Source organism: Trachypithecus francoisi, unplaced genomic scaffold (assembly GCF_009764315.1).
Source record: "Trachypithecus francoisi isolate TF-2019V2 unplaced genomic scaffold, Tfra_2.0 Lachesis_group4, whole genome shotgun sequence".
Lineage (NCBI taxonomy): Eukaryota > Metazoa > Chordata > Mammalia > Primates > Cercopithecidae > Trachypithecus > Trachypithecus francoisi.
In genome coordinates, this window is record NW_022681469.1 from 105,179,049 (window position 1) to 105,198,858 (window position 19,810).

At 44.6% G+C, this 19,810-nt stretch overlaps 1 long non-coding RNA gene across 1 annotated transcript; it reads right to left on the minus strand.

The window, feature by feature from the left end:
• Nucleotides 1–4,654: 4,654 nt before the first annotated feature.
• Nucleotides 4,655–19,510, minus strand: LOC117072511. The gene is made up of 5 exons (XR_004432828.1): nt 19,244–19,510; nt 16,976–17,639; nt 8,087–8,166; nt 7,616–7,777; nt 4,655–7,085 (listed from the first exon to the last, which is right to left on the minus strand). It is a non-coding gene; the product is annotated as an uncharacterized LOC117072511 (long non-coding RNA).
• Between the last annotated feature and the right edge of the window lie 300 nt (nt 19,511–19,810).

The following is a 19,810-nucleotide window of genomic DNA, read 5'->3' on the forward strand; positions in this document are numbered from 1 at the left end:
TTTATTGTATGTACTCAAATTTTTTCTTTCGATGTGAAATTTAAATTCAATTAAATGAAGAAGAAACCCCTTAAGTGCACATCCACTAAGTTTCAACAATGTGTAATCCCAGATCACCCCCAAATGTTCCAGCACATCTCCTCTCAATTCATCTTTGTCCTCACCATTCCTCCTTGAGGCAACTGCTCTTCTGAGTTAAAAAAAAAAAAAAAAGTTTACTTTAGGTTTGGAGGTACATGTGCAGGTTTGTGACACAGGTACACTTGTGTCAAGGGGATTTGTTGTACAGATTGTTTCATCACCCAGGTATTAAGCTCAGTATCCAATAATTATCTTTTCTGCTTCTCTCCCTTCTCACACCCTCCACCCTCATAAGTCCCCGTGTCTGTTGTCCTCTTCTTTCTTTCTTTCTTTTTTTTTTTTTTTTGAGATGGAGTCTCACTTTGTCACCCAGGCTGGAGTGCAGTGGCATGATCTTGGCTCACTGCAACCTCCACCTGCTGGGTTCCAGTGATTCTCCTGCCTCAGCCTCCTGAGTAGCTGGGATTACAGGCATGCACCACCACGCCTGGCTAATTTTTGTATTTTTAGTAGAGATGGGGTTTCACCATGTTAGCCAGGCTGGTCTTGAACTCCTGACCTCAGGTGATCTGCCCGCCTTGGCCTCCCAAAGTGTTGGGGTTACAGTCATGCGCCACCGCCCCCAGCCTGTTGTCCCCTTCTTTCTGTTCATGAGTTCTCATCATTTAGCTCCCACTTATAAGTGAGAACATCTGGTATTGGGTTTTCTGCTCCTGTGTTAGTTTGCTAAGGATAATAGCCTTCAGCTCCCTGATTTTTCCACTATGGATTATTTTTGCTTTTTCTGGATCTTCGTATAAATCCAGTAATCTTTAAGTGTTTTCTTTCATTAGGTATATAGCAGACTAGGGAAGCAAAAAACAAACAAAAAACCAAGATACTGAATGAGAAGCCTCTGCTAATTGATTTTCAATCAGAAAGAGATGACACAGGGACTTCTAATTTAAATTTAGTTTAAATCAATAGGAAGTCTTATTAAGACATCCAAACTCAAACACAACATTTTGGCAAAATCTTCTTTTAAGAATGCTAGTTACCTTTTCACTTATCAGTTCAATGACTTACATGAATGATATGATTTGGCTGTGTCCCCACCCAAATCTCATCTTGAATTCCCACATGTATTGGGTGAGACCTGGTGGGAGGTAATTGAATCATGGGGGCAAGTCTTTCCCATGCTGTTCTGGTGATAGTGAATAAGTCTCATGAGATCTGATGGTTTTTAAAAGAGGAATTCACCTGCGCAGGCTCTCTCTCTTTGCCTGCCGCCATCCATGTAAGACATAATTTGCTCCTCCTTGCCTTCCACCGTGATTGTGAGGCTTCCCCAGCCACATGGAACTGTAAGTCCAATTCAACCTCTTTCTTTTGTAAATTGCCCAGTCTTGGGTATGTTTTTTATCAGCAGCATGAAAACGGACTAATACAGTAAATTGGTACCAGTAGAGTGGGGCATTACTGAAAAGATACCCCAAAATGTGGAAGTAACTTTAGAACTGGATAACAGGTACAAGTTGGAACAGTTTGGAGGGCTCAGAAGAAGACAAAAAGTGTAGGAAAGTTTGGAACTTCCTAGAGACTTGTTGCATGGATTTGACAAAAATGCTGATAACTATATGAACAATAAAGTCCAGGCTGAGGTGGTCTCAGATGGAGATGAGTAACTTCTTGGGAACTGGAGCAAAAGTGACTCTTGTTATGTTTTAGCAAAGAGACTGGCAACATTTTGCCCTTGCCCTAGAGATTGTGGAGCTTTTAACTTGAAAGAGATGATATATGGCATGATATCTGCCAGATGATATCTGACAGAAGAAATTTCTAAGCAGCAAAGCATTCAAGAGGCGACTTGCGTGCTGTTAAAGACATTCAGTTTTATAAGGGAAGCAGAGCATAAAAGTTCAGAAAATTTCTAGCCTAACAATGCAATAGAAAAGAAAATTCCATTTTCTGAGGGGAAATTCACACCAACTTCAGAAATTTGCATAAGTAATGAGGAGCCAAATGTTAATTCCCAAGACAATGGGGGAAATGTCTCCAGGGCATGTCAGAGGTCTTCATGGCAGCCCCTCCCATCACAGGTCCAGAGGCCTAGGAGGAAAAAGTGGGTTAGTGGGCCAGGCCCAGGGTCCCTGTGCTGTGTGCAGCCTAGGGACTTTGTGCCCTGCATCTCAGTTGCTTCAGTCATGGCTGAAAGGGGTCAACATAGAGCTTGGGCCATGGCTTCAGAGGGTGCAGGCCTCAAGCATTGGCAGTTTCCACATGGTGTTGAGCCTGCGAGTGCACAGAAGTCAAGAATTGAGGTTTGGGGACTTCTGCCTAGATTTCAGAAGATGTATGAAAATGCCTGGATTTTCATCCAGCATACATACATACAGGCAGAAGTTTCCTGAGGCTTTTCCAGCCACATGGAATTATATGTCTGATTAAACCTCTTTCTCTCTCACTGCATGGAGAACCTCTACTAGGGCAGTTTGGAAGGGAAACACGGGGTTGGAACCCACACACAGAGTCCCTACTGGGGCACCACCTAGTGGAGCTGTGAGAAGAGGGCCACTGTCCTCCAGACCTCAGAATGGTAGATCCACTGGTAACTTGTACTGTGCACCTGGAAAAACTGCAGACATTCAATGCCAGCCTGTGAAAGCAGCCAGAAAGTACCCTGCAAAGCCACAAGGGTGGAGCTGCCCAAGACCATGAGAACCCACCACTTGCATCAGCATGACCTGGATATGAGACATGGAGTCAAAGGAGATCATTTTGGAGCTTTGACTGCCCCACTGGATTTTGGACTTGCTTGGGACCTGTTGCCCTTTGTTTTGGCCAATTTCTCCCATTTGGAATGGCAGTATTTACCCAATGCCTGTACCTGCACTGTAGCTAGGAAGTAACTAACCTGCTTTTGATTGTACAGGCTCATAGGTGGAAGGGACTTGCCTTGCCTCAAATGAGACTTTGGACTGTGAACTTTTGAGTTAATGCTGAAATGATTTAAGACTTTGGGGGACTGTTTGGAAGGTATGATTGGTTTTGAAATGTGAAGATGTGAGATTTGGGAGGGGCCAGGAGTAGAATGATATGGTTTGGCTGTGTCCCCACCCAAATCTCATCTTGAATTCCCATGTGCTGTGGGAGGGACCCTGCAGAAGATAATTGAATCATGGGGGCAAGTCTTTCCCATGCTGTTCTTGTGACAGTGAATAAGTCTCATGATATCTGATGGTTTTAAAAAGAGGAATTCCCCTGCATGAGCTCTCTCTCTTTGCCTGCTGCCATCCATGTAAGATGTGACTTGCTCTTCCTTGCCTTCCACCATGATTGTGAGGCTACCCCAGCCACGTGGAACTGTAAGTCCAATTAAACCTCTTTCTTTTGTAAATTGCCCAGTCTTGGGTATGTCTTTATCAGCAGCATGAAAACAAACTAATACAATGAATGTACCAGGATGCTAGATTCCAAGCTGTGCTCCTTGAAACCCCTAGGACTTTACATTTAAATCAAATGCATGAAGTGGCCCAAGGGGATCTTCAGAAACTTAGGAGGGAGCTTAAAGCTTAAAAATTGTAAAAGCCATTCTCCTAAATCAGTGAGATTTAATGATTCAAAGGAACTTAAAAATTATATCATCAAACATTTTTACTTTCAGGTAAAGAAACCATGGACAAGTCTTGTTTCCTAGGACCTTCTGACAGAGCCTCTACTGATCTTGAGTGCAGTCCACAGGTCTAAAGGAGGAAGAACGGACTGGCTGCTGGCCTGCCAACTGCAGGGGTTCGTGTGGCTTAGCCTGCCTTACCAGTGTCCAGGTTGAACCCCTCATCACTAGTGTAATTCCTCAGTCAAGCCTATGTAAATCCAAGTGCTTATTTAAAAATGAGTTACTTCAAATCAGCTTGCAACATGATGATGATGATGATTACTATTATCATTCTTGAGACAGGGTCCCACTCTGTTGCCCAGGCTGGAGTGCCGGGGCATGATCTCAACTCACTGCAGCCTCCACCTTCTGGGCTCAGGAGATACTCCCACCTCAGCCTCCTGAGTAGCTGGGACTATAGACGTGTGCCACCACACCCAGCTAATTTTTATGTATTTTTTTTTTTTTTGTAGAGATGGGGTTTCACCATGTTGGCCAGGTTGGTCTGGAATTCCTGGACTCAACCAATCCACCTGCCTCAGCTTTCCAAAGTACTGGGATTATAGGCATGAGCCACCACGCTTGACCCAATTACTTTTAATAATAATAGTGCAAGTGATGTTGATTAACATTAGAGAACCTCATGATTAGAAGGACCCTCTGAAAGGCCCCAGGCAATGATTTTGAACCTTCTCTTTGGGCATGTACTATTTTCAGAAGCTGATGAAAACTCTGGACCTTCCTCCCAGAAAAATGAACACACTTCCAGACATTCCTTCCGGCCCAAAATTTCAGGGGGTGTATAGACTCCTTGAAGCTGCTACTTGAACTCCAGATTAAGTATCTGTGTTCTTCAGCATACACCCTGGGCAGAATTTTTCATCTGTCTTTGACAGAAGATCCAGATGGCAAAAACTTCATGGTTCATCATTCCATCTGCCTGGTACACATCTTTTTATTTTAAACTTATTTATCTCATTAACACAGATGTAAAACAACAATCACAATCCTTTGAGTTATGCTAGAAAAGGAAATAAGGAGAATTGAGTTGAGTAGCCAATACCCATGGATAGGAGGGCACTTTTCCTGTCATTAATACCAAGATGATTGAGGTCCTCTCATCCCAGGCAAAGGGCAAAATGCACAAACCTAACAGCACTTTTGCTCAGTTGCTCTGTGACATATTCCTGATTTTAGATGCAGGTAAACTAACTCCTAAAATGGACATTTAGTATTCATATATATACTAAATATTTAAGGTATGTGACCATCAGAGGTAATTTCATTACAACAAAGCATAAGGAAAACATTTTTCAATAGTACAGGAAAATATACATAATGTGAGTTTCTCCAAGCCTTAAGAGGATGTAGGGAGCCTTAGGGGGTCACAGTAGCAGTTATAATTCTTGTTCCTACCGGCTACTGCAAGACTTCCAACTTCTTGCAAATTTCTCTCCAAACATTTCTCTTCCCAGGGAGTGTCACCGCTGGTGGTGCTGGACATGATGTCCTACACCATGATTTCCACCAGGTGGCAGCGCTATGTCAACAGGCACTGCCTTCAATTACCGTAGGGAACCCTCCTCCCAGTGAGACAAAGAAAGTCTTCCTCCCTCTGCATTACTATCAGAGAGTCCCTAAAGAGACTAAAGTTTTGTTTTGCTTTGTTTTGTTTTAAGGATACAGCTTGTTAAGCCCTCGTCTCTCCGTAGGTGTCAGACAGGCCCCTGAAAATCAAATCGGAGACATGGCCATTGGGCTGTCTTCAGAACTGCCTTGCCCTTCTAATGACAAAGGCTTTTCTCCCTGATTTGAGGTTAGAAAAAAAATTACAAAGATGACAGGCTTTGCTGCTGGCTCTTCTCACCACTGGGTTGGTTGAGAGCTTGGGAATAAGACAGAGCTTGAGTGAGTCCAATCTCTGCCACTCACTAGCTATGAGACTTTGGGCAGAGTAACCCCTCCAAGCCTCTGTTTCCTCATCTGTAAAATGAGGAGAATGATGGTCCCTACCTCATACGGCTGATGTGCAGATTCAATGAGAGTCTAGCATAATCTCTGGTACATGAGATGCATGTAATCAAAGATAGAGCTGATTATGATAACCATGTAGAACTACAGAAGTGATACAATTGCTAACAGTGGTTATTTCTGGTGGCAGGATCAGAGACGATTTTTAATTTCTTGTTTTTCCAAATTCTCTTCAGCAGGCATGCATTGCTTTTATAATCATGAAAAGAGGCAATTAAAATATAATAGATTGCTGATCCCCTGTTCTTGATGATTCCTCTGAAACACTGAAACTTTCTCTATGGCTCAATGAGCTCCCCAAGGCTGGGCCTATGTCTTACCTACTTTGGAGTCTTTAACATGAAACACATAATTTAACACACAGTAGGCAGTCAATACTCATTTCCTGAAAAAAATCTCAAAGGCAATTTCTTCAGGTTTTAATTTCTCAGTGTAACTAAACATCTTTTCTTCCTCCAAGAATTCTCTTTTCTCACTTAGATCCAATTGCTAATCCTTTTGCCAAATTAATTAAATCCTCTCCAGATTCTAGTTTCTCCAGACACAGAACTAGTGTCTGTCCTCCAAATTCCTTCGACTATTGAGTTGGTTTTAGGCAGTGATATAGTTTGTCTGTGTCCCCACCCAAATCTCATTGTGAATTGTAGCTCCTATAAATCCCACATGTCGTGGGAGGTAATTGAATCATGGGGGTGGGTCTTTCCCATGCTGATCTTGTGATAGTGAATGAGTGTCACAAGATCTGATGGTTTTTTAAAGGGGTGTTCCCCTACACAAACGCTCTCTTCCCTGCTGCCATGTAAGATGTGACTTTGCTTCTCATTCGCCTTCCACCATGATTGTGAGACCTCCCAAGCCATGTGGAACTATAAAGGAAACCTCTTTCCTTTATAAATTACTCAGTTTCGGGTATGTGTTTATTAGCAGTGTGACAACAGACTAATACAGGCAGGTTTCCAGAAAGTGTTTTACCTGAGTTCCCAGAATTCATGCTGGGGGGTGTATGGGGAGGGAGGTGGGCAGGGGTGGTTAGATCATTGAGTTGAGATCAAATCTTTTCAGTAGCTAAATGAAGACCTAAGAGTCAGAATAACATAGATTATATAAAGAGATTATAAAAGGAAATAGACATTTCTAAAAATGTATTATATTTTAAATGGAAACCCATAATGAAGAGGATGATTGTTCTTTACCCATGGATAGAATACAGGGTTACTGATGATTACACTTGGCTATTGCTGTCATTTGGTTCTTTTGTTCTTCACTTTGAGTCAATGGAACTGTTCAGGCATTCTCTAAGGAGGACAGAGACAAGCATGACACTGCATCAGCATTTCTTCTACAAAAGAAAAATCAAAATAAATGACATTCGCCCATAGCAGCTGATATATTTTAATTCTTTCCTCATACTATTAACAAACATGAGACTTTCTCTTTCCAGGGAAGTTGGATCTGTATGGGAATCCAAATTACAGCTGAGTTATACTGAGGGACAGCCCCTGACAAGCATAGAAATCTCCAAAGTGTCCTCTTTTACACAGAATCTGGATATTCAGTTCTTCCTTTGATCCCATGTTACAAACTAGATTATTCTTTGCTTTAGATGTCCAACCATTCAGACTCCTAGCTGGGTCTTACAAGTTTCTAGCTCAGGAGGGAGTCATTGGGTGGCAGGGGGTGGCTCTGTGGTTGCTGGTTATGTGGGGAACATGTGGGAAGTGCAAGGAGAAAGGAAAGCTCCAGGCTTGCACATGTCAGTCGGGGCTGGTTTCTGTTCCTGTAACCTAAGATTTCAGTTGACATGGTGCCAATTCCCTGGCAGGCATGCAGAGAAACCTCTGTTCTCTCTGCTGTGCTGTGGCATCTCACCTGGACACCTGGCCCCTGAAGCAGAGATATTTCTGCTGTCACCACAGCTCCTCTCTCCAGACTGTTCAGATCTGGTCCTTGTCGGATGGAAGTGCACACACCGTCTCTGCCTGTCCCCAGGGAGCAAGACGTAAACTTCCTCCTTCATCATTCAAGCAAAAACTGAATAAATAGATGAACACCAAATTATGCAAATCTCCGTCATGCAGGCCAGGTTGCCAAACATGCCCAGACCTGCTTAAGCGGAGAAGTAAAGGCTGATCAAGCTCACATCTAAAATCCTGGGTTATAAGGAAAATTCCAGCTGACTTGGAACACAGCCCCAACTCCTCCCACATGATACCAGCAAAGAGCTGGTCCAGGAAAAACTCCACTTGTTCAAAGATGAGTCATCAAAAAGGAAGACATACAGGATCTCTGCAAATGTAGGAAATGGATAGGAAAAACCAGTGGCAGATGTGGAATACTTACCAAGAAGAGGCTGTCATGGAGCAGACACCAGTCATAACCAAGCAATTGCCAGGCACTTAAAAACTTAATGAAATGGTTGCCTCTAAGAAGGAAAAGGATAAAGTGAGCTCAGGGAAAGGATGGTAAGATATCAGGAGGGGGAACATGGGCTCAGAAGAAAAGTGAAAAAGAAAAGAAAGGCAACTAGGGCTAGTCAGGGTTCTCCAAAAAAAAAAAAAAACAGAACCAATATATCTGTCTATCTATCTATTATTTTGTATGTGCATATAAAATATATATAATATGTGTGTGTATGTATATCTTACCTAACCAAACCAATGCGATGATGATTCAAATCAAATTTAACAACAAATCCTAAACTAGAATGACCTACTCCCCTTCGGATCGTCTCTTTGTAAGGGAGAATGGGCCATGAATGTCCTTCCATCAGGGATGAGGGTCTTTGCTCCCTGCATTGCCTCCTGTAGTCACTGGCATTGATATCAGTGATTCTAAACTCCCATGAGTGGGTCATAATGAATCCTAGACCAATATGAGATTTTATCCTAGCTATCTGAAATAGAATGACTGCTCTCCCTTGCCCCCAGAACTTCTAAACAGTCGGCTGAGCCCAGGACCCTGGGGACGTGGGTGAGATCAATATGGCAGACTTGCCTCACTGCATGACTTAAGTCCTGTCAATAGCAGCCTTAATTTTAAATGTGATAGGAATCAAATTAAATGGATTTGGTCCCTCTGTTGGTCAGACTAATCAGAGCAGCTGATGAGGTAGCATACTCATGGGAAAATGTGAATTTGGCCAAGGATCCGTCAGGCCTTGTGGTGGATTTTTGTGACAGGCAATTTGCCACGGGCTCTGACTGTCCCTGCATGCTCTTGCTGGGGATGACAAGAATGCAAGGTCCTGACTGTTTTTTGCTTGAGACATTTCTCTGGGTTGTGTTTGCAGTAGACAGCCTTGACAAAGCAATATCCCCCTGCCCCAGACAAAAAGGCAGGCTTGCTCATCACTTACTGTTAAATTGGATGTTCCCAAGCTCAGTGTTCCTTAGTTGCAGTACAAACACACTGCGTGTACAGTAACCACCTGGGCCCCTCCACATCACCCCTGTGGAACTTGGGGAACATTGGAAAACCAATGCTAACTAACACAAACCTCTTGCAACTTGTTCTGCCATGAGTAGTGTAGTCCTTTGTCTCTGATCCAGTCTCATGTCATCTGCCAGCATCCATGAAACTGTAACAGGCTTACTAGCTTGTAAGATGGGCAAAATTCCAGACTTTCACAGATTCCAACACACATGACCCAAGTAGGGCCAATCAGGGATTCTTCCCAAAGATATTTCCTCAAGAGCGCTTCCCCAGAGTTCTTTCCTGCTGATAGATGGTGATGGGAAAATGACATCCATTTTCTCTCTCTCTCCTTCTTCATTAGTTTATATACAAGTTGTTGGAGGTTAATTTTACAATTTGGTCTTTTGGCAACAGAATATTTAGAGGGACTGTGATCAAATTCGAGTAATGAATATAGCCAGAGATAGATACAATTGTTGTTGGCACTGAGTATCTTCTCATTTGGGAGAAAGGGTAGGAATATCTTTACTGGTAAGAAGGATAGCTATATTTTGTTCATTGTTGTATAGAAGTTCAGATATGTGTAGGAGGGTGCATATGGAAACTCAGTAGCCGAAGGGGTGGGTTGTGACAGTTACCACTTTAGTGCCTCCGAATTCCAAATCCACTCTTCGTTATCCTCCTTTGTGATACTGGAGCTGAATCCTGTAAACATTTCTTTGCCTGCTAGCATGATACTAAGTGCTGTCAATGGATGGCTCTGGAGGGACACTGCAGGAAGAAGAGACTCCCTTCCTTTCCTCTTGCTGCCGCTCTTGACTGGTGCATGGGGCACCCAGGGATGCTCATCCCTGGTGAGTTTCCTAAGGAGTTCTGCTAGCACCTCAGTCAGCTCTCCAGCAAATTTAGCAGCAACCCCACAGGCAGGTTTTCACCAAACGCTGCTGAAGCCCCAGATGGTGGCCCAGTGTGTCTCATAAACGCTCCAGCAGTTGGCTCCCCTGAGTTTCAGTAACATACCACGGGTGAAGTCCTAGTGAGTGCCTGTGCCTCAGACAGCAGCTTCTCAGTGAGTGTTGTCAGCCCCCATCCTGCTGCCCCCACCGGTGCACAGGTTTCTTGCATGCCAGCCCGGCCTGAAGCACTACAACAAACTTCTTTGCCATCCTGCGGGCTCTAGCCACACCATCTCCAACGGTGTCTGGGTCTCATCCCTGGGGAGACCCTTTTCCAAGTTGGTTCCTTCCTTGGGTTCTCTGCTTCAGCCCTAGAGCTAGTGCCTGCCACCTATATCCACGATTCCTGGTTTTTGTTTGTTTATTGTTTTTGAGACGGAATCTCACTCTATCTCCCAGGCTGGAATGCAGTGGTGCGATCTCGGCTCACTGCAACCTCCACCTCTGGGGTTCAAGTGATTCTCCTGTCTCAGCCTCCAGAGTAGCTGGGATCACAGGTGTGTGCCACCACACCCGGCTCATTTTTGTATTTTTAGTAGAGACAGGGTTTCGCCATGTTGGCCAGGCTGGCTTGTATTTTCTTATTGTGGTAAAACATACATAACATTTATCATTTCGTTTCATTTTTAAGTGTACAATTTATGGACATTAGATACAGTCACAATGTTTTGCAGCCATTACCACTATCTATTTCCAAAACTTTTCTATCATTCCAAGGTAAAACTGTATACCCATTGTAATAGTCTGTTCTCACACTGCTACAAAGATACTACCTGAGACTGGGTAACTGATGAAGAAAAGAGGTTTGATTGATTCACAGTTCTGCGTGCCTGAGGAGGCCTCGGGAAACACGTTCATGGTGGAAGGCGAAGGGGAAGCAAGGCAGATCTTCTCTTCACAAAGTGGCAGGAGAGACAGAAAAAGAGAGAAGAGAGCCACACACTTTTAAACCATCAAATCTCATGAGAACTCACTCACTATCATGAGAATCACCTCTATGATCCAATCATCTCCCATCAGGTCCTTCCCTTGACATGGGAATACAATTTGAGATGAGATTTGGGTGGGGACCCAGAGCCAAACCTTATCACCCATTAAACAATAACTTCCCATTCTCCCCTTCCTCCAGCTCCTGAAAACCTCCATTTTACTTTCTGTCTCTATGAATCGACTATTCGTGGTACATTGTATAAATGGCACCATATAATATTTGCCCTTTTGAGTCTGGCTTATTTCGTTTCACACATAATGTCTTCAAGGTTTATCCATGTGGAGCATTTGTTAGAATTTCATTCCATTTTATGGCAGAATCACATTTCATTTTGTTTATCCATTCACCTGTTTCAGTAACCTTTAGACTTCTTTTTATCCCTTAGTGGCTAACCCTCTATTATTAGTTCATGATTATTTATATTACACTTTCCCTGTTGACATTGTATAGCTCCTGTCTCCTGCCTGATACATCTGTCTTAGGAAACTGCCTTTCCATCCCTGTGACTGACGGTGCCATTCATGGAACCTCATTTCCTTCACCATATATAGTATTGGCCCATCACTCTGATAATAGTGATGGGTCCCAGGACAGGCACAAAACCAACCAGCAGCAATCCCATGCCCTCCCCAGGATGGAAAGATGAGTACTGGGAAAAAGCTTTTCACTGGGATTGCCACACTGGTGTTCTTGAGGCCACATTCCCAGATACGTATAGGGTCTCATCTTGTGGCAGGAGAAATTGAGGCCAAGAGACAAACAGCAATAGAGACGAAAGTGAAAAATGGAGACGTTTCTCATATCCCTGGAGAAAGTGCAGCATGAGAAGAAGGTTAAAATTTAAGGAAGTGAGAGCGCAAATAAGAGAGTGAGAAAGAGCAGCTGGATGTGCAGAGGACATATCAGGAGATAGCAGATCATGATACCATGAACATCAGGCTGTCAAGGGAGCATTTTCCAAAAGAAGGAATGAGTAAAAGTAGGCTGCAAAATGCCACTGGCTTGGGCACCAGGTTGTCGTTGACCTTGGTGACAGCAGAGGCAGCATGGCCTGGCCTCGGTGCCTCTCCACCGCCATCTCTGGCACCCCGGAGACGCCATCCTCTGGCCATACTTGCCATTCTGCGGAGCTGCCACAGCTGTCAAGCTTCTCCATTTTCCTTGACCCATCCCCATTTGTCCTCTTGACCAATTCTGACAGATTCTCCAAAATTCAGCTCAACCTTAGATCTCCAGGTTAGTTTCTCACTCCCAAAGAGGAGGAGACGCTCCCCAGCCCTTTGTGCGTCCCTTCCTTTGATAGCGTGTGATTACACTGTTTATTGTGCATGTCTGCCTCCTCCTCCAGTCTGTGAGCTCCTTAAAAACAGAGACTTTGCCTTATGCATCTTTGTATTCTAAGCACTCAGCCCAAGGCCTGGCTCTGAAATGAGCTCAGTGCACATTAATGGATCAGTGCCTGGAGGGAGGCACTCGCTGATCTGATCCTTTTTTAGGAAAACAGGATCTGGTTGCCATGGCGCTGAAAGAGCGCTTTCTGTACCTGCTGGTTTCAGGATGAGCAAATCACTTTCAGCTGACCACACTGTGGCATCTGGCCAGCAGGATCTGCAGAATCCAGCAGGATGGATGCCGAGCCAACCCTGAGATGGAAGAGACACCTTTCTTTCTTCCGAGCAGGTAAACTATTGAGTAACATCAAAGAATTTCATTTTTTCTACCCCTGAAAGATTTAAAGGTCTCCTCTTTTGTCAATATGCCCCTAGCTCTCCTGCCAGTTTTCTCTCGCCTCCTGCACAGTTTTTCTGTCTCCTTATCTGCTGCTACTCTAAGATAGGGCTTTAGCCTATAGGCCAAATCTGGCCCACCACCTGTTTTTGCAAATAAAGTTTTATTGGAAGACAGCCATACCCATTTGTTTACATTTTGTCTATGGCTGCTTATCCTTTACAATGGTAGAGCTGTGGCAGAGATTGCATGCCTGCAAAACAACATGTTTACTATCTAGCCCCTTGCAAAAAATAAAAAGTTTTCTGATCTGTATACTAGAGAATGAGCTTCAGTTGATAAGAGATGATAAGGAAATAGTGCAACTCAAAATGGGACAACAAGGGAAAGAGAAAGAAAAAAACAAAATATGTTCCTAGATTGTTGTGTGGGCAATGTATGGGAGATGAAGAATACTACAGTATTTACAAACCAGATAGTAAAAACTAAAACAAGAAAATAAGAGTAAGAGCCAAGGGAGGCTGAGGTAAGAGGATCGCTTGTGCCCTGGATCGCCTGATTGAGACCAGCCTGGGCAACACAGGGAGACCCTGTTTCTACAAAAAATACAAATATATAGCTGGGTATGGTGACATATGCCTGTAGTCCCACCTACTCGGGAGGCTGAGGTGGGAGGATTTCTTGAGCCCAGGAGGCCAAGGCTTTGGTGAGCTGGGATTGCGCCATTATACTCCAGCCTGGGCAAAGAGCAAGACCCTGTCTTAAAAAAATTTTTTTAAAAAGAGCATTAAAAAAAGTGTACATATAAAATAACCACTGGAATAAAATTACAAACCTTTATAAATACAATTTTTAAAGTAAAAAAATACATTGCATAGAGAAAGAAACACAGCAGATATAATACATGATTAATAGAAAGTAATGTGGTAGAATGGAGACCCAATATATCAGTTATATCAGTAAATATGAGAGGACTCATAAAAAGAAAACATTTTTAATTTGACTCATCCTCTCAGCCTTCTTGGCTAGAACTCCCCATTCTCTCTTGAACCCATCCAATCAGGCTCCAATTCTCACCACCCCCATAGAAACTCTTGTCAAGATAACCAATGGCTTTTCGAGTTTCTATTGCTCTCTTTCCAGTCCTCATTTTCCCAAGTCTCGCAGCAGCAGTTGACACAGGTGATCCCGCTCTCCCCATCAAACACTTTTCTTTACTGATTTCTGGGATAGCACCTCTCCTGGTGCAGGGGAAGGAAGGAAGACTTCCTTTCCAGAGACTTCTCAGCATTTTTTGCTGGATTCTCCTCTTCCTGATCTAATCAAAGACTGGATTCTCCCAGGTCTCCTTCCATGGACCTCTTCTCTTTCCTCTCTTCTCTTTTTCTCATAGTATGTTCCATCATTCCCCTGGCTTTCATGGACAGGCTGATGATCTCCAGATTTGTATCCCAGACCCTGAGGTCTTCCCTGAGCTTTAGATTCACAGACCCAACTGTCTACTCAGCTTGGTACTGGCATCCATCCTGCTGGATTCTGCAGATCCTGCTACACAGATGCCACAGTGTGGTCTGTTTGGGTATAGACTAGACCTCTCAAACCTAATGTATTCAAAGCTAAATTCCTGATTTGTCATTCCTGCTTTGTTTCCTCTACAGTCTTCCCCATCTCAAGAAGCAGCAGCACCATTCACCTCATTGCTTTGTTGAACAGGGGGAGTCATCCTTGACCCCTCTCTCTCTCATAGTTTCTCAGGAAGTCCTGTTGGCTCTGGCCTGGCACAGTGGCTCACGCCTGTAATTCCAATGCTTTGGAAGGCCAGGGCAGGCAGATGTCTTGAGCCCAGGAGTTCAAGACCAGCCTGGGTAACATAGTGAGACCCATGTTTCTATAAATACAAAACATAGCTGGGCATGGTAGCATGCACCTGTAGTCCCAGCTGCTTGGGAGGCTGAGAGGTGGGAGGATACCTTGATCCAGGAGGTCAAGGCTGTAGTGAGCCGTGATTGCACCACTGCACTACAGCCTGGGCAACAAGCGAGACCCAGTATGGGAAAAAAAACAAGTCTGTTAGCTCTAACTTGATCAGTCTTTAATCTGCTCCACCAAGATCTCTGAGGGCCGAGCCACCCTCCTGTCTGGTCTGGGCTACTCCTGTAGCCTCCTAAGTGGCTGCCCCTCGCCTCTACGTCTGCCCCATGCTTTTTTCCTCCACACCTCTGCCAGCGGGATGATTCTAAAATGCAGGTCAGATCACCCCTGCTCAAAACCCTCCAACTGCTTCCCATCCACACTTACAGGAAAATACAAAGAACTCAATGTGACTTACACAGCCCTATGTATTCCGGCCCCTGCCTCTCTCTCCAGCCTCATTTCCTACTTTTCCCTCTCCTTCACCACATTCCAGAGGCCCTGGCTTCTCTCCCGTTTCCAGGACATGCCAAACACAGTCCTGCCTTAGGGCATTTCGCTGTCTGGAAGAGCCTTGCCCAGGCCTCAGTAAGGTTCTATTCTCACTGCATTCAGCTCTCTGCTCTTCTGAGTGGTCCTCATGACAATCATGTACAAAACAGCACTGCTTCACTTGCTTCACTCAAACATTGCTTCACATTTCCATAGTGCTCATCACCACTTGACAGTACTTTGTATTAAACAGTTTTGGGTTTTTTTTTTTTTTTTTTTGAGATGGAGTCTCACTCTGTTGCCCAGGATGGAGTGCAGTGGTGCAATCTCGGCTCTCTGCAACTTCCGCCTCCTGGGTTCAAGCAATTCTCCAGCCTCAGCCTCCTGAGTAGCCCAGACTATAGGTGCCCACCACCATGCCTGGCTAATTTTTTTGTATTTTTAGTAGAGACGGGGTTTCACCATGTTAGCCAGGATGGTCTTGATCTCCTGACCTCGTGATCTGCCTGCCTTGGCCTCTCAAAGTGCTGGGATTGCAGACGTGAGCCACTGCACCCGACCCAGGGTTGTTTTTGAAATGGGGTCTGTCACTCAGGTTGAAGTCCAGTGGCACGACCTTGGCTCACTGCAACCTCTGCCTCCCAGGCTCAAGAGATCCTCCCATCTCAGCCTCCCAAGTAACAGACCACAGGCATGTGCCACCACACCCAGTTAATTTTTTATATTTTTGGTAGAGATGGGGTTGTTGTCTAGGCTGGTCTTGAACTCCTGAGCTCAGGCAATCCACCTGCCTTGATCTCCCAAAGTGCTGGGGTTGCAGGTGTGAGCCACCATGCCCAGCCTAAACACTTTTGTCTTTCTTTCCTCTAAAATATAAACTCCCTAAAGGTGATGACTTTGTCTTACTCACTACTCTACTCTCAAAATGTGGCACAGTGCCTGAAAAATAGCAAGTGCTCAATAAATAATTGTTGAACGAACGAATGAATGGAGACATGGTCCTATTTTGGCCTGTGATTCAGTGTTTCCAAATTCCTGACAGAGTTTAATCTTTGGGAATTAGGAATGAGAAATTAAAATGTATAAGCAGTCCAGGGAATTTCTGAAATCCTAAATTAGGTACAGGTTGCCTCATATATGTTCATTTCTTTAAAAGATGAAACTATTCTGTCTGCTTTACAAAGGACTGTAGGTGGCTGGGAATCGTGGCTCACACCTGTAATCCCAGCACTGTGGGAGGCCAAGGCAGGCGTATCACCTGAGGTCAGGAGTTCGAGACCAGCCTGGCCAACATGATGAAACCACGTCTCTACCAAAAATACAAAAAGTAGCTGGGCGTGGTAGCACGCGCCTGTAATCCCAGCTTCTAGGGAGGCTGAGGCAGGAGAACCTGCTTGAACCTGGGAGGGGGAGGTTGCAGTGAACCAAGATCACGCCACTGCACTCCAGCCCAGGCAACACAGCAAGACTCCGTCTCAAACAAACAAACAACTGTAGGCTATAGTAAAGACGCCAACAGTGGAAAATGCCAGTGAACATTATCAGATTGTATTAGAATAACAACATTGGGATCTTCTAGCAAGATTACTACATGGAATTATGTGTCAAAGCTGCCAATTTAAGGACTTATTTTGCCTTCAAAACTTGTTATTTCTGGAACATCACTCCTAGGATTTGTATAAAGTATAATATGCATACAGACTTATTAGTATTTATTTGATTTGCCAGAAAACTCACTGTTAGAAGTAGTCATGCCAGGAACACATTCATAACACTCAGCAGCTACAGGCCAGGCTGGCTGATGAGAGGCTGAAAGCGCCTCATCTGTGCCCTTACAGGAGTGGTTCCCAGAAATGTTGGCCTTAGCCTCTGACCCACTATCAGCGTTCTGTTCTCTTGCTCTTCCCTGATGTCAGTGGATTCATTTTTACCAAAAATGTCTTGATGTTTATTGTTAAGCTTGAATTCCCACACAATTTTAGCACTTTCCCCATTTTCTGGATGTCTCAAATGATTTTTCTTAAGACTCAGAGTTCGGAGAAACATGCATTTCCAGAGAAAAGCTGGGAAGAGACTCTTGCATGGAAACACTGTCTAAAAGCACTTTCACCTTGGTTGCTGGCAAACAGGCATGTAGCAAGCTACAGTTTAGGACCTGACGCTGCTTTGAAGGTGGGTCAGCTGGACACAGAAAACGAGGTTACGGAAACAACAATCCCAGCATGGCTCACTCTCCACCACTCTGTGCTCTCTCTCCTTAGTCTTGTGGGGCTGGAGACGCAGTGGCTTAGAAGTGGGGTGACCTGGTTGTGATCAAAAGGCTCCTCCCTCTGTGCACCATCCATGGAAAATGTGCCTCATCTTGCACCACACACCAGTGGAAAAGGGAATTTTAGGAAAACTAGGACAAACAGAACTAAATAGAGCAGAGCCTCTAGTATGGGAAGAACAGTGCTTAAAAATTACACAAATTACAAAATACAAAATAAATAGAACACACTATATGAAATGTAAAACTCTCATGCATCATTTTCTAAAGGACAGTATCAAAAGGCAAACAATATTACTTCCTTGTTAGAAAACAATTTGGAAAAATGGGTCTTTTTTGCATTTTTGATACAATTTGCTTCAGTAATGCCACTGATTGGAATTTACTCTAAGGACATGATTCTAAATGCACAAAAGGAGATTTATATATACAGATGTTGATTCAGCTCTTCCCTCTCTCCACCCAGAGCAGCCAGGCATGAGCTCATCCTCAAAGCTGGGCACATGGGACCACTGTCCCAGGATGCTGGGTGTTTGGCCTATAAGGGATGAGGAAAGGAACTGCTCTTCATTGCAAAGACAGTGGGGCCTGATAAAGCTGTTCTGGCTACTAGATGGTGGTTGTGTTTATCGAAGACTACTGGATGCCTGCCAAATATCCGTGTTAGTCCATTTTCACTGCTATAAAGAAATACCTGAGACTGGGTCATTTATAAAAGAAAGAGGTTTCATTGACTCACAGTTCCACATGACTGGGGAGGCCTCGGGAAACTTACAATCATAAGGTCATACTTTGGCAGAAGCAGGAGAAGCAAGAACCTTCTTCACAAGGAAGCAGGAAAGAGAGAGGGCACACAAAGGGGGAAGAGTCCCTTATAAAACCATCAGATCTCGTGAGAACTCACTCACTATCATGAGAACAGCATGGGGCAAACTGCCTCCATGATCCAATCACCTCCCACCAAGACCCTCCCTTGACAAGTGAGGATTAAAATTGAGATATTGAGTTTGGAACGCAGGAGGCGATGCTTCAGCCCTTTTGATGCTGGTTAGAATGTGCATCAGGTGACTCCTGTTTAGTCCTGGTTCCTGAACCACAGAGGGAGTTGAACAGACTGGAGCTTATCCAGGCAGTATGACCATCAGGAAACTGCATTACTGAGGAAGTTCTGACGGAGCTGGAATTAGACAGTTTAAAGCGATGGCCGGACAAGCAAGTGTCTCCTAGGAGCCAATGGCTAAGGGCAGAGGGAGCAGAGGGAGCAGAGGGGTTGTGTACGGCCCCGGAGTGCAGAGCAAGTACTGGTGAACTGAACTTAGAGGGAGGCAGATGTCTGTCTAAGACAAAGAATCTTCTCTGGGTCAGAGCTGCCCATGTGGACAGGAAGCCTGGGGAGGGAGTGAGCAGCACAACCTGAGAGAAGTTTGAGAGGAGGCTGAGGAGTTCCTCTGCTCCCCCAGGAAGTGTGGAGCAGGAACCACATCTCAGATGCTGCAGGACCCAGGTGAGTCATCAGGAGGAGTGCTTCAGCTACAGGCACACACATTCGAAATTAAAACCAACAGCAGCATCAATAAATACTGTGCAGTCCAAGCAAAACCTGCTGTGGAGGTGGGATTCAGTGATGCCCAGCCTCTGCCGTGGAAAGTGGACGGGGTAGTATACTGGTTTCTTGGGGCTGCCATAAGAAAGAATCACAACTGGGGGACCTAAACCACAGAAACTCACTGATTCACAGTCTGGGGGCTGGAAGGCCAAGATCAAAGTGTTGGCCGAGCCATGCTCCTGCTGAAGCCGCTGGGGGAGCCTCCGTGTAGTTTCTGGGAGCCCCAGGCGTTTGTGGTGTGTGGCAGCATCTCTCCAATCTCTGCCTCCGTCTTCACATGGCAGTCTCTGCTCTGTGTGTGTGTCCAGATTTCCCTCTTCTTACAAGTAGCTTGTCCTACTGGGTTCAGAGGCCACCCTACTCCAGCAAGAGCTCATCTTCATTTAATTAAATGCATCTGCAATGACCTTTCCTGAATTAGGTCCTCCTCTGGGGTGACTTTCTCTTTTTGGGGGACACAATTCAGTTCCTAACAGGGAGTCTGAAGTCCACCCTGCTGGAGACTTGTCAGCCTGGAGTAACACCTCGCTTTGGAGAGGCTTTTGGCTTATGCGTTGGTTTTTGCCTGTCTCATCTTTCTTGCTTAAATAAGCTTCCTCCTTCCCACCAAACTGCAAGGCCCGAGCACCATTTAGTGGCTGACCCACCTTCTCTTTGCTGAAGAGGAATACAGCATCTGGGATGCCATAAGTAAGAG